Source organism: Carassius auratus, unplaced genomic scaffold (genome assembly GCF_003368295.1).
Source record: "Carassius auratus strain Wakin unplaced genomic scaffold, ASM336829v1 scaf_tig00017026, whole genome shotgun sequence".
NCBI classification, from domain to species: domain Eukaryota; kingdom Metazoa; phylum Chordata; class Actinopteri; order Cypriniformes; family Cyprinidae; genus Carassius; species Carassius auratus.
The window spans coordinates 846,878-862,204 of NW_020524730.1; positions in this window are offsets into that span (position 1 = coordinate 846,878).

The window sequence follows — 15,327 nt, forward strand, 5'->3', positions numbered from 1 at the left end:
TGGGAAAGACTAGGGTTAGACAACGTGAGCTCAGTAAAATGTTGCATCTTCAGGTTTTGTTTCAAGCTAATTTGACAGACAGACCAACACAGGCAAGCAGAAAGTGTCAACGTCTATCATCGACAGGATTGCTAGAGAGTGAAAACACTTTTTTTTTGTCTCTTAGAGAACAAAGCAATTCTTTGTCAGAGACAGAAAAGTGTTCCCATCTAGACAATTAGCCACATTGTGTAAAGATGTCATTTACGACCACACGCATACCTGAATGAGCAGAAAATAGTTGTTTTGAAAGTTTTGAAAAGACCTCGACAGTTTGGTTCATTCTTGAAAGATAATACTTTTTGACAACATACCCAGTTTCTGTTATAAAGCATAGTGACATACTTCACAGTGGGGACCGAATGTGAAAGACCACTAGTGAAAATCATTTTTTTAAATAAATTAATTTAGGACAACAGTTCAAAAAAGCTGAAATTAATTTGCTTTAATTAACAGTGAACATAAATTGTATTTATTTTTATTTTATTTAAATGTTGTATGTTAGACTTAATGTTATTAATGTTCTGTTCTACAAACCAAACAATTCAACAGTTTAGGTCAGTAAGAAAAATAAAATAAAAATGGTTGTGAAAGAACTCTCTTAAACTCACCATGCCTGAAGTAATAAAATAATAATAAATACACTAAAAAAGTCAAATTGCTAAGTATTATTACAATTATTATTACAACACAAAAATTTTTACATTTTACATTTTACATCTTAAAAATAAGCTGAGAAATCCATTGTACCTAATGCATTAGTTTAATACTAACAAATTGTAAAGTGTCACCAAAGATTATTATTTAAAAAATTAACCAAAATCAAACTGAGTTAAAGAAACAAACACACAAACTGTTTATTTATTTATTTTCATTTAAAATAGGTAAAAAACAAAACAAACAAAGGCAAAGATACTTTATTATAAAAGGTTAAAAATATGAGAGTTACTTTCCACGTTTGTATTGGATTTTGAATCCTTAATTTTAAATGTGGTCTCTCTTTGAACCAATTATCCTTTATTATACATTCACTGATCTTGTGACTAAGCACTGCACTGAAATCTAATTTGCCCAGTGTTTGCCCAGCCATAACCCTTTTACACACAAAGCAAGCTTTGACATGTTAAAAGTCCTCTAAAAACCCGAGAACTCTTATCTCATGACACAACAGGCAATTGGTCACCACAGAAACGGAGCATGATTTACTCAGAGGATGAAGGAAGATCTTTAGTTTTCTTTCACTTTCCCCAAAAACCCTCTATCCCTTCCTATCTCTCTCTGTGGCCTGCAGTCAGCACACTGCCCAGATTTGCCTCATTTAAACTGACTTCTCATTGGCATATTTGACAAGCAAGCAAAATAGCAAGGTTCCTCTGTCTCACTCACTGCTTAGAGGAGACTATATGAACCGGCGGTCATCAAAAGCCAGTAAAACCAAATTGTCAGGCCAAGCACAGAGCCTTAGCTTGCCACATATGCTTGGAGTCCCCGTATGCAGTACCAAGTGGAAATAATGAAGGGAGAGGACTAATGAATACCCTGGATGAAAAGTACAAGGGGGGTTACGGTCAAATGCCGACATGTCCTTCAGTTTTAAGGGTCTGCAGGAGAAGGAAATTTTGAAGAAGTCTTTCACCATGTACTGTATGGAGAGCTCAAAAGGGAATGATGACACAGTGTTTTGCGCTTATTACAGACACGTTGCTTTATTTTGGCACTCCAAACTGTGTGCCTCACTGCCCGGAATTTCTGCTAATCAGAGCCGATGGATTTACCAGTGAATAAGCTTACATTTTTTTTCCTGTGTAGTCCTTCAGTGATCTGTGGATGGTGGGGGCTTGGTGGTCTTGAATCAAAGGTTGCCCGGTCCCATTCCCACTGTCTTCTGCCTCTCCGGGGTGATCCGGCTCCGCGGAATCAGCCAGGTTGTGTAGATGGTTCAGTGCTGTTTATTTTTCCTTTTTATTGTTTTAACAAACTGGCCTTTTATCAGGAAAATCCCACATGACTCGTTCACTCGTTTGTGCATCGGCACTAACAGGATGTATATTTATACTGCCTCGGAACTTTTAGGCCTGAATTCAGCCTTTTGTCTGTCTGCAGAAACTTACAAAATCTGTACCACTCTAGGAATTGCACGTCGTCCCCGATATATACATCAGGGGTTGTTCTGATATTCTGGACCAGGTAGCTCTACTCAAACCACTGAGATCTAGAAAAAAGACAGATATCCAGCCCTGGCTAAATGATCATACCCACTCTAATAGGCGGCAATGCAGGAAAGCAGAGTGTATGTGGAAGAAACATAAACTTAGGGTCTTATATGAAATGTTACAATGCTAAATTGAATAATTTCTCTGAAATAATTGCTAAGAATGCCTATACGCCTAAGATAATATTTAGAACAATCAATGCTGTCCTGAACCCTACCACAGTAGCATACTCTGGTGCAACATCTAAAATTTGCAAACAGTTCCTTGAATTTTTTTGTGTGTACAGAATTCAAGATATTAGACCAAAAATATATCACCACCAGTCGTGATTTGTTCTGAATCCCTGTTGTCTTCTAGTTCTTTTAGGCATTTTGATTCCGTCTTGCTCATTCAGCTGCAATAGAAAGTTTCTTAAATAAAATATACAAATTATCTTATGGATATCATTCTGTTAAGTTTTCTTAAATATATTTTTAATTCAGTTGCCCATCTTATTGGCCATTATTAACAGTTCTCTGGCCAGCGGAGTGGCCCCCACAAGTTTCAAACTTCTTGTGGTGCAGCGTCTCCTTAAAAAAATAAATAATAATAACTTATTTGGACACTGATATCCAAAATAATTACAGGCCCATTTAATGTTTGCCATATATATATATATATATATATATATATATATATATATATATATATATATATATATATATATATATATATATATATATATAAAAATCTGGAAAAGGTCATTTATTTAAAGCTTTCTTCTTATCTGACTGTAACGCTTGACAAATTTCAATCAGGATTTAGGGCTTTTCATAGTACCGAGACTGCCTTGCTAAAAGTGATTTTATTTCATTAAATCATCTAGAAAGAGTGGTCGGCATTCAGGGGGTTGCATTAAGTTGGTTCTCCTCCCGTCTTAAAGGTTGTACATTCTCAGTTAATATGGGTAAGCATAATTCATCCTTCATCATGGTGTCCAACAAGGTTCCATTTTGAGTCCTCTGCTTTTTTCTTTATACATGCTTCCTCCTGGCTCTGTTTTTTCAGAAATATGATGTCTCTTATCACTGTTATGCTGACGATACACAATTTTATCTTCCTGTCAAGTCTAGGAATGGAAACTCTATCTTAAATCTTATCTCCTGTCTGGAGGAAGTTGAAACATGGTTGTCAGAAAACTTCCTAAAGTTGAATGAAGACAAAATTGAGGCCATTGCTTTTGGATCTTCATTGCGTGTCTCAAATATTGGAAACCAACTAGGTTCCCTGTATTTAACACTGCACAACAGACTCAAGAACCTAGGCATTATCAAAGGACACTTCTTTCATCTCTGATCCTTCACCAAATTAAAACAGTTTCTCTCAAAGAAGGACCTAGAAGTAGTGATCCATTGCACTTATTACATCCCAACTTGATTAATGTAATTCAGTATATATGGGTTTATCTCATTCCTCCATATATCATTTGCAGTTGGTCCAGAACAGCGAAATGCACTTCTGTGAAGTTGCAGTGAGATCCTTGCCCACTTTGGACACTTTTAAATCTAGACTGAAGACTCATTTATTCTCTTTAGCCAACTTGAAGTGTTTTACAATGTATGGTGTTGCCTGAGAATATTGTTAAAACGTTGTTTATGGTTTATTTTACATGCTTTTATTTGTATCTAATTAGTTTTTTATTATTTGTTGTTGCTTTCAATATTATTTAATTAAGTTTATAAATTGTTCAGCACTTTGGCACAACACTGTTTATACACTGTTTGTGCTTTATAAATAATTTGGGAACGAACATTACTGATTTACTGTATTTTTAATCAAATAAATGCATAATTGATGAAAATAAGAGACTTTTGACTGTTATCTTTGACCGGTAGTGCAATTAAAGCAGAACATATTAGAAAAACTATGTATAATAGATTTGTATTATATGTGCTAATAGATAGTATAGCAGACGGCTGCATGTTCCATTTAAAGCAAACTGAAATAGGCCTTTTACTATGACAACCTGCTTCAGTAAGATTGTGATTGTGGTGACTTGAAATCTAGCTGGCAAGTTGGAAGGTACTTTGCTAAATGATCACACAGATGTCAACTATAGATAGATTCGACTTTAAGTGCTGTACGTTTGCTATACATTGTGACACGCAAATTTCCCCTTGAGGATCAATAGTTGTCAAAACATATTCTATTCTATTCTATTCTATTCTATTCTATTCTATTCTATTCTATTCTATGCAACTTGTGGCAATGCCATATGAAAAGGTTATTGCCTTGGCAATATTTTATGTCTACAAAAGCTGGGTTTTAGATAGAAATAGAACTATCAAATGAGACAGAATCGTGAGGGTATAAAAAATAATCACATCACTGCAAAAGAAAGTCATTGTACTCATAGTAACAGAGCATTTTCATTGCTTTGTGCACTAAAATGATCACACACATGATCAGAAGATGAGCTCCAAATCACCTTCTTATGATTTACCTTGATGAACATATCTAGTTCAGCCCTTGATGAACAAAAACTATACATTTTCAGATAACGCCCAACTGTCTTTGTTCAAAGGCTCCACCCATCTCCCTCTCTCCCTTCTGTCATTAACAGTCTCTAAATTGAGCAGTGCATTTGCTCTGCAGAACTCTTATGCTTGTAGGCAATAAAACACATTGTTAAAGTGACATGTAATTACCCAGGTTCTTAAAATAAAGTACTGATAAAGTCACGGCCTCTTATTATGTGCAAATGCATGAGGATGTCAGATGATCAATAATAAGAGAGGATATACATTACATACCAAGCAATTAGCATGAGTCCTGTTCGGATGTGTGTGTGTGTGTGTGTGTGTGTGTGTGTGTATATATATATATATATATATATATATATATATTTTTTTTTTTTTTTCTTTTTTTTTCACTTACCTTTTTTTTGTATTCCATAACTTCTTAATACCACAGGAATATGTTGACACAAGTTTAGTAATTGAATGTTTTTATCTTGAAGTTTCAACAACTAAAAGTTATTGATTTAAAGCACCTTTAGAAAAACTGTAAACCATGTTTGTCTCAGTTTATGATGTTTTTCATGTTAAACATTTAAAGAGAGAGAGAGAGGGAGAGAGAGAGAGAGAGAGAGAGAGAGAGAGAGAGAGAGAGAGAGAGAGACAAAGAGATAAGATCTTATCTTGTCACGGCAACCACTGACTTAAATGCCATGAATCAGGACATTTTAGGGACATTCTGTTTACGGTACAATCATATGGGTCTTGTATCCCAGAGGGCCTTTAGCTTTGTTGTACCATACCTTCCAATCAAAGTGAACAATACTTTTCCAATGGCAGGTATCATATGTCTTTTCAACCTTTTCACTGTTTGTTTTCATGCTACTCCTGACTTGTTGAACGACTGAATGGACTCATATAAAAAAGAAAGGAGCACCAGACATGGAAAGATGTAAGCAAAGGACAAAATGAGGCATGCTTAGAGAATGAGCACGAGAGACAGAGAGAAAAAAGCGAGGAACCATGTGTGATAGATGGAAATGTTGGCATAAACACAATGCGCCTGGCTCTTTTAAATGAAAATCCAATTTTGAAAAGGCTCACAGAGTTTATAGGGGGAAAAGCAAACAAAAAGGAGAGGCCAAAATTGGCCAGCGAGCTGAGAATACTCACACAGATGAGCTATATGGTGAAAAAGCATTGCAAATCCTGAGGGCCCAGAGAGAGACAATGATCTTCAATTACCAGCTGCTCTGTTCCCAATTTCAGACAAGAGAAAAAGGGTATGGGAGTAAAGAGAACAGGGTTGAGCTGGGGAAGGCATCAGGGGAAGAAAAAAAAAAGGAAGGAGATTGTTAAATAGGAAATGAGACAGATGGAGAGATTGGATGATGGTGATGTGCAGAAAAAAATTGTGGATGTGCAAATCAGAGTGGGAGAAAAGGGATGGATGGTATAATTTCAAATTCATTCTATTAGATGGTGAGGGCCAGAGTACCATCTCTCTCTTTTTCGCATCCCCATCGGTTTTGAGATGCTTTGCAGCCGACACTTCATTTGCAGATCATATCATCTGTAAACACCCTGTTACACTTGTCTGCATGCTGTTTTCTCCTCTCCCCTCATCTGTCCTTCATTTTAAAGAATGCAAATAAGTAAACAATCCGTACGAGCAAGGGTAAGCAAGGCCTCTACAACAATAAAGATGCATGCCTACATCCTACGCTCACAGGAGGAAGTGTCTGCAATCCCTTTAATTTAATGGAACCTCTAGAAAGAATGTCCTTTACTCTGAATGAATGATTGCACAAGTTCAAAATACCTGAGCGACCAGCTTTGTGAATGCTGCATGCATTTCTGGCATTGCTAGACACATTTGTCATGTTGCAAAAATGCTCAAGGGGAACCCAGTAAGAATGAATAGCTCCCGATGAAAGCAATGTTTAGTTTCTTGCACTGTCTGTGTTGTTTAAGCACCGGAATTAAAACAGGATTGTAGGTGGTTAGTTAATGAAATATAGTTATGTTTTACTGTATTTTTAATCAAACAAACAAACAATAAATAAATAAATTAAAAAAGTGCATGCAGCTATAGTGAGCATAAGGGACTTCTTTAAAAAATGTCAACTTCTGAATGGAATAGTAAATATAATATAAATACATTTTAAGGAAATCTTTATATTTAAATTTACATAAATGTATTTTAGAAAAGGTCCCCAGTGATATAGTGAAAATGTGTAATCAAAGGCAAACTATATTGTTATGTCAAAACTATAAATCACATTTAAACCACTTTAGCCAATGTTCCCCATAGTAAACCTGAGTGCATATGTGACTAGCTACTCACAGTTTGATTAAATGTTTAGAGCAGCATTTATATGGTCTAGAACTTATTTGCCAAGCATCCATGAAGTTTTAGCAATTTACTGTGTTGTATTATTGGAGCAAAGGTGATTCTTACCCAGCATTGCAGCTGTCACAACACTAATTGCAGTCTCCTCGCAGTTCACAAGGCATCGAACAAAGATATTTTTCCCTTTCTTTTACATAGCAGCTATATTTCCAAGCTTTTTTATATACATGTGAGTATTGTTGCCAGTGGATGGTCGGTTTTGCGTCAGAAGTCTACTGAACAAAGGCATCAAATCTGAAGCCAATTTAAACCCTTTTCCAAGTGCCTTGGGTCATTATTGCCCTAATTAAATCAGAATAAAAAGAAAAAAAGAAAAGAAAATTAGATTCTGCATTTGATTACATGTCAGATGAAGTGCAGCATTTATTTATTTCTTTGTCTCACCCACAAGGGAACAAACATTGCTTAAGATTCATCAGCAACTGTCATGTTCCAGGCATTCTCACTGTGCCGGTTTGAAAGAAGTGCCGGAGGGCTTCCTTAACACAAGAGCCCCACTAGTAAAGCACTTTAATTACACGCACACTCACCGCTGGTGTCTTTTTTCTCTCCTATTCTCATTCCCTCCCTCATTTTTCTCCTCTTTTTCCATAAAGCACAGCGGCCTCATGTTTACTAGAGGAAGAATGCTTATTTCCACTGCTTTTCACTTTCTCTTTCCTGTTAATTCTAATCTTGGCAGAGCTCCCAACATCTTACTCCTTATCTCTCTCTCTCTCTCTCTGTATGGAACAGGTGGGAATAGAGAATCATAGAAATCGATTCTTCTTCATCTGGGTAAATGAAATAGGAAACAATACCCTCTGTTTAGGCTTCAGATCCACTTCCCTTCTCCTACGCGTACATCTGGAGACTGGCAGCCCGCTCTGCTTGTTGGCAGCGCCTCACAGCTGATGCCATTCTCTGGCCAGGCACATCCTCAGAGAAGCCCACCAATAAGAGCTCGGCTCACTCCACTCTGACATCAGACAACCCTCGGCAGGAATAACAATGAGATTCTGCTCACTAAGTTGACTAATTGGCTGCTTATTCTAATGTTCATTATTATTAGGGTGTTTTTAAATTACATTTCCCAGCAGTACCTGGAACATCAATATGTCAGAACCTTTGACATGATCAACAAGGTTTGAAGAAAACCCATGAGAACTGCACAATATTTTGCCAATGTCACCTCTCTGACTTCTTTAGAGCAGATTTAGATAACCATATGGCATGATATAATCAATAAAACCATACATTTGCAAGCAGGAGGTGAATCATCAAAGCACTCTGTGTTCCCGTCGGTGTACCAAATGATACGAGTTACCGGGCTTCATAACTTACCGGAGTCATTTTGAGAGCGCTGTTCGACTGTAATGAAAAATAGAGACTACAAATAATCCATCTTGTAAATAAAATACACTCTGCTTGTTGTTCTAACATCAGGTCATACCTTAAGCTGTTCAACAATATTGATTCACACCACTTCTAAAATGTCTGTGCAGTGAAGCATTTAAGATGTAAGTTTAAAGTAATACTTACAGAATGTGTAGATCACTTTCATTATTTCCATGGCTGTAGACTGATGTATTGAAACTGTCAAAAGGCCAATTCTATCTCTCTTTCCTTCTACAGCTGGAATCAAAGTGATGGCATTTCTATTAGCCTGCATCTCCATGGTGATGCCTGAACAGGCACCCTAAACTGGCTGGCAGTGAAAGGGCGGCATGATGCGGTCTCTTTTATTACTGCTAAATGTCATTTTCTTAATCACTATTGGTTGTGGTTTTCCAGTAAAACAAAATATTTAAAAACGATCTTCAAACATTTATTTTTCTCATTTAATAACCACTACTACTGCTATTACTACTACTACAGAAACAATAAGGCAATTTTCCACTAGGTAAAAAAAAAAAAAAAACAGTAATAATAATAATAATAATAATAATAATAATAATAATAATAATAATAATAATAATTTATTATTATTTACAAAACTTTAAACTTGATTTATGTTTACTGATTTAAGCGCAAAGCAAACACATTAATATTATATTAAAACAAGAAAAAATATTTACCAATGGAGTATATATAAATTTTACCTTTTAAATTATGCTCAATGATAATGAAAACCTAAATTGTTTATATGGTTTAATTATTATTATTATTATTATTATTATTATTATTATTATTATTATTATTATTATTTTATTTATTTTTTTTATTTATTTTTTGCCTTATGGTCATAGAATCGCAGAGATTTCATATTTAATCATATTTAATGTTTGAGTAAAATATACCTATTCCTAATCCACTCATAAACTATAAATTGTAAGTCTTTCTGTCGATGACTTAAAGGAGATTTGTAAATGCATGCAGAGCCTTTAAAGTATCCGAGAATGTAAATAGATATCATTCTCTTTGCCTTTATTACCATTAAAGAATTCCAAGAAGAGAAGGAAATAGAGGCCTTGGGAGAACGACTCTAATGAAACAAGCAATAAGAGATAATCATATGATTGCAGACATTTATTATCCATGGCTATGATGCACAAAGATCTTATTTACACAGATCCTACTGAAAACAGATCTTTCCAGTTCACAAGAGGCCGAGAACTCACCACCTCTTCATCTGATACACAGAGATCAGTGCAGAAGGAAAAAGAAGAAAAGCTTCACTCGTATGTGACTCAGATCTACTAAGCAGTGAATAACTGAGAGAAAGTTCCTTGCTCTCCATCTGTTTGCTTAAAGTAATTGGTATGAATTTTTCTTTAAGTTGAAGTAACTAGAACTGCTTTTGAACTACCATGAACCATGTCGTTGCAAAGCAGGTTTAATTTAAATTGGCCAATACAGTCTGCAGTGGAAATATAGCACTGTTAGGTACAAATTGAATTTTGCCATGTTAAAATTGGATTTTGATATGCTAATTCACTTTGCACAAATTATCATTCTATCAAGCTTTCATTTAGGACATGGCAAATTTACTTTATACTATCACACAATCAAATTTATGAGACCAGAAGAAAAATGAATACATGGCTTAAGAGCTTCCTATACTCTCTTCTTCTCTCTCCACGCCTCTCTCCCAGATAGCGGACTGTGATACTGTGAAATTCCTGCATGAAACACATCTAGCTCTCTGTAAAAACATGAAGGCACACATAGGAGTGGGACCAACAGGCTTACCAACACCAAAAAGATGCCAACAGCTCACCGCTAGTGTAAGGGCAGCAGCATGCAATTGTTATTCCTTCACGGCCTTTTCGGTTAATGCAGTTATGCAGCTGAAACATGCTAACCCTCCACCACACACACACACACACTCCCATCTGAGAGATGAGTCCCCGTTGATAGAGACAGCCCTCATGATAACTGTGTGCTTCGACATCCAGCTTAATGAAACTCCTGAGATTTCCATCAATCTTCTTTCCTCCATTTTCTACTCCCCCTCTTTCTCTATTTCCCTTTCCTATGCTAACTCTACCCGCCCATCTCCCTGACTCCATCTTTTTCTCTCTCTCGCCACAAATCTCTCTCTCTTCAAATAAGTCCCTGTCTTCCACTCCCACCTCTTTCGCTTACTTTCCTGCTATTATTCTCTCTCTTTCCTTCTGTATAGTGTCTTTGGCTCATGGTATGTTGGCAGTCTTGAGCTCCAGCGTTGATCAGCTTCATTCTGTTCTCATGAAATGGTAGCGTGCCGGTACCCTTGAGCCTAGCCACAGTATTTGGATGCTTACAAAATGAAAGAAGTCAGCTCACATGGCGTGAAATGAAAGAAAAGAATAAGCTGATGCATGCGAAAGAAAGAAAAGAGAAAGGCTGAGCTGTTCTGCATGATGGAGAGAGATTGAGTGAGGAGGGGGAACAGGGCATTCTGCTAGAACCACAAAAATGGAAAATGATGCAATGATGATAAAATGCATAAATGAATGAATTAATATCTATATATCATTATTTATTTATTTATTTATTTATAAAAAAATATATCTAAATATCCTTGAAACAATCAACAAACACTCATCAGCACCAGGTGCTTAAAACCCTGTGTATCGGGCATAAAACATGGCTTTCCTGTATATTCAATTTGGTATTAAAAATAAAGTGCTGTCAAACTGTATTCATTCAGTATGACATAATTTCACTATTTCTGCACATGACAACTGACTGGAGTTAGTTCATCTAAATGTAGCTATTGCACTCTTTCTCCCAGCAGGCTGTAAATGGCACGTTCGGCTTCCTGCTAACTGCCAGATGTGTTTAGCCATGTGCTCGGTGTAGCTGATTTTCTCTTCCTACACTTATATTGGAAACAGACACGTGTCCATACATGAGGGATTGATATGTTATATCACGCCTCAATAAAAAAGTGCCCCTGGTGTCCTTTATAAACATGGTTTTATTTATGTATAGGTATAAATGTAAAGTGACACAATAATAAGGGGGCCTGACCCTACAGGGATGTCATGACATGCTTTGGACTTTTTCTTTACTGAATATAGCTTTCTACATTCAGAAGAATATCCATTCAGATGACAGTTTTACTATGTTTAAACTCACTTAGCAACTACATTTCCCTTCACTGATAACACCATTTATCATTCTACCATATTTTTCATTACTTTCTCATGCTTTTTGTTTATTTACAATTTTTTTTTTAAGAGTTAGGAGACGTCAACATGAAATTTAGTGCTTTATTTCCTTAATATCACAGCATAGTTGTGGTGATTTACAGCGTTAAGCTCATGATTGAGTTAAGAAGTTGGGAGCGCAGGGGCTTAGAACCGCTCTGCATTACTTTGCACAGGCTCATATATATCAGTGCAGACTGGCTTTTAATGCAAATGGCCCTATGGTCGATATTGCTGTGCTTGCTTTCCTTGACATCTTCCAATTTCCCCCCTCAGTAACAAAGTGTGTAGCATTTAAAATACAAATCACATAATACACACACAGGTGAAGGTGTTCTCTAAGCGCACAAGCTGCCTGCAGGAATTCTCCTTCTTTTTTGCCCATTTATACTATTGATTTTCTAAATCAAAGCACTCTGCCTTGAGCAATGTTGAGACAGTGAAAATCAGTGAAACTGGTTACATTTTTGTGAGCAAGCAAGTTTCTATACTGTATAAGTGAAGATCAAGGAGAGGGTTCGAAACTAGAAGTTACAATTAGGACATTGTTAAGCGCTTACTGCTAACTCCTTCATTTAGTGGTCAGGGGTTGTAAGCAGTGAATACAGGTGGTCTTACTGAGCCTTAAAATATACTGTATGTTGGAGAGCACTATATTGTGTGTAATGAAATGGATAAAATAGAATAAGGCTTTGCCTCCAAAGCAAACAAATGAAATTATATTAATCCATAAAGTGTGGGTGTAATTTCCCAAAGGGTAATAAGATAGTATTACATTCATCTTGAGTGTACAGATACACAATACATAATGATATAACATGACCACAACTAAGGTAAGACACAGCTGTATATTTCAAAAGATTCTCGCACCCTCGTTTTTCAATTTTATTTCCCATCTCTCTTACTTTATTCATATCTTTTTCACCTAAATTAACGATTATTAAATTACAAGTAAAGTGGGTTAAGTTATCAGATTACCCTTTTTTATGGATAAGTAGTGAACTAGGGCATTATTTGTTAAATATTGTTCTAATCATATAATTTTTGTTCTGTTGGCTGCAAAATAAATTATATAGGGAGGATTTGGGGAGGAATAAACAAAAAAACACACACACACACACAAATAATACACCACTAAACAAAGCACAAAAACACCTTCCCAAGCATGCATGACATTGTGGAGATTAATCAACTAATGGTTATTAGAGAGAGAGAGAGAGATTTTTTTAGATTTTTCAATCATCTTTATTTATCAAAAATATTCACATAAAAACAATTGTAAATCTTGTTACAAAATTAAGTTTTTTTTTTTTTTTTTTTTTTTTTTAGTGGAGTGCAAAATGAAGTTCTTTCTCAATGACAGAACACAATGCTCCTCTGTGACACCATATCCCGTCAAAAACATTTAAAGAATCCATTGCTTTGTAAAAACGGAAATCAATTACAATCCTTGATTTGATCATTGCTGCAAACACCTTTTCAACATTGTATTCACTTTTTTGCTCAATTTTATCTCTTCTACTGATATAAATCGCCATTTTGGCTTTACCCAAAATAAAATTCAACAAATGACACTCATGCTTTCGCCTTTGAACGTATTTAAAACCTAAAATAAAAGTTTGTACAGAAAACTCCTCATTAAAACAACTAAAAAGATTCTGTAAACAATCAAATAAAGGTTTTAGTCTTGAACAGTATAGAAAGGTGTGAAAAACAGTTTCTCTCTGGCAACAAAAAGGACATTCTTTGCCAACATCTGGATTTAAAACAGAAATAAAAGCATTAACGGCAATAATGCCGTGTAAAATTTGCCATTGTAAATCTCCATCTCTTTTAGCTAACGGTGGCTTGTACAATGCTCTCCACTCTGGTCTGACATCATCACTAATGGTTATTAGAGAGAGAGAGAGAGAGAGAGAGAGAGAATATATATATATATATATATTAGTGGTGGGCCGTTATCGCCGTTAACGTGCTGCGTTAACGCGAGACTCTTTTCGGGCGATAAAAAAAATATCGCCGTTAATCTATTCTGAAAGTTGGGTTGGGAGCTGGGTCTATACGAAGCAAGCTATGATGACATTCACCTTGATATTTTACATAACTGACTCGCTGAGGACAGCCTAAAAAGATGCTCAGGACAGTTGACAGGTCACTGCTGCGCATCGTCAAGAAAGCTTATCTTTCTCACGTGTTGTTAAGACGTACCGCTTGTCGATTTAAACATTAAAGCATCCAAACACAAGACACGGAAAAGCTGAACAGAGTAGCGCGTGCCGTTAGGTGCGCACGAGAGAGAGAGCCGCGTATCACGGACAGCGACACTGAACCGAGCTCTCTTCTGCGAAGTTCACCTCGAAGTTCCTCCTGCCCCCGAACGAACAAATGCAAATCGCAGTTTGAACAAACAAAAATATGTGGAAGAGCCCAATTCAACACCATGGTGTTCTGGTGTTCAGGGCTCGCGAAGAGAAAGGCGTCTAAAAACACTTGAACATCGAATTTGCTTCGTTTTTGCTCTTGTGCCGACAAATACATACAAAATATGTCAAAATATCCACCTTGGAAATTATGCTAGAAAAAACTGTCAGTTATTTATTAAGTGGAAGTAAACAGTTGAGGAAAAATGTGTATTATATTGGATGCGTTCATCGTCTCTTAAAGGGACCGCGCCTAATTTAGCAACTAGCTGCTGTAATGTTAATCCAAGAAAATTAAAATGTAAATCACTCACTGCTCTTCACTGAATTACTTTGTAGTTTTAACAGTCAAACCAAAAATTATTCAGACACCAGGTATAATTTTTGATATATATATATATAGCAAAACTGTAATAATGTGAGAAATGTTGAAGGTGTCTGAATAAATGTAGGTTTGAGTGTATATTTCATTTTTACATTGAAGACTATCCAGTGCTATTATTTGGTTTCTGTACCTTGACACCTACAAACTAAAAAAAAAAAAAAACTTAAACATTGGTGTGAAACAGGAGTAATGTTGTTTGCACCTTGTGCAATGTGGAATTAGTTTACAGCTTTTTCAAGCACTTTGTGATGCATTTTGGAAACAGGAGATGAGCCTCTTTTCTAATGCACCACCTAGCTTGATAAACCCCTTCTCAAAGACTTACTGTTTGTCAATTTTATTTGGGTAACAAACATATTCTGAATGCCGTCGGCAGAATTCGAATGAGCCATTTTAATCTAGATTAATCTAGATTAATCTAGATTAATTTCAAGATCACAGTGAGATTAATCTAGATTAAAAAAATAAATCTATGCCCACCTCTAATATATATACATATATATATATATATATATATACATATATATATATATATATATATATATATATATACATATATATATATATATATATATATATATACATATATATATATATACATATATATATATATATATACATATATATATATATATATATATATACATATATATATATATATATACATATATATATATATATATATATATATATATATATATATATATATATATATATATATATATATATATATATATATATATGTT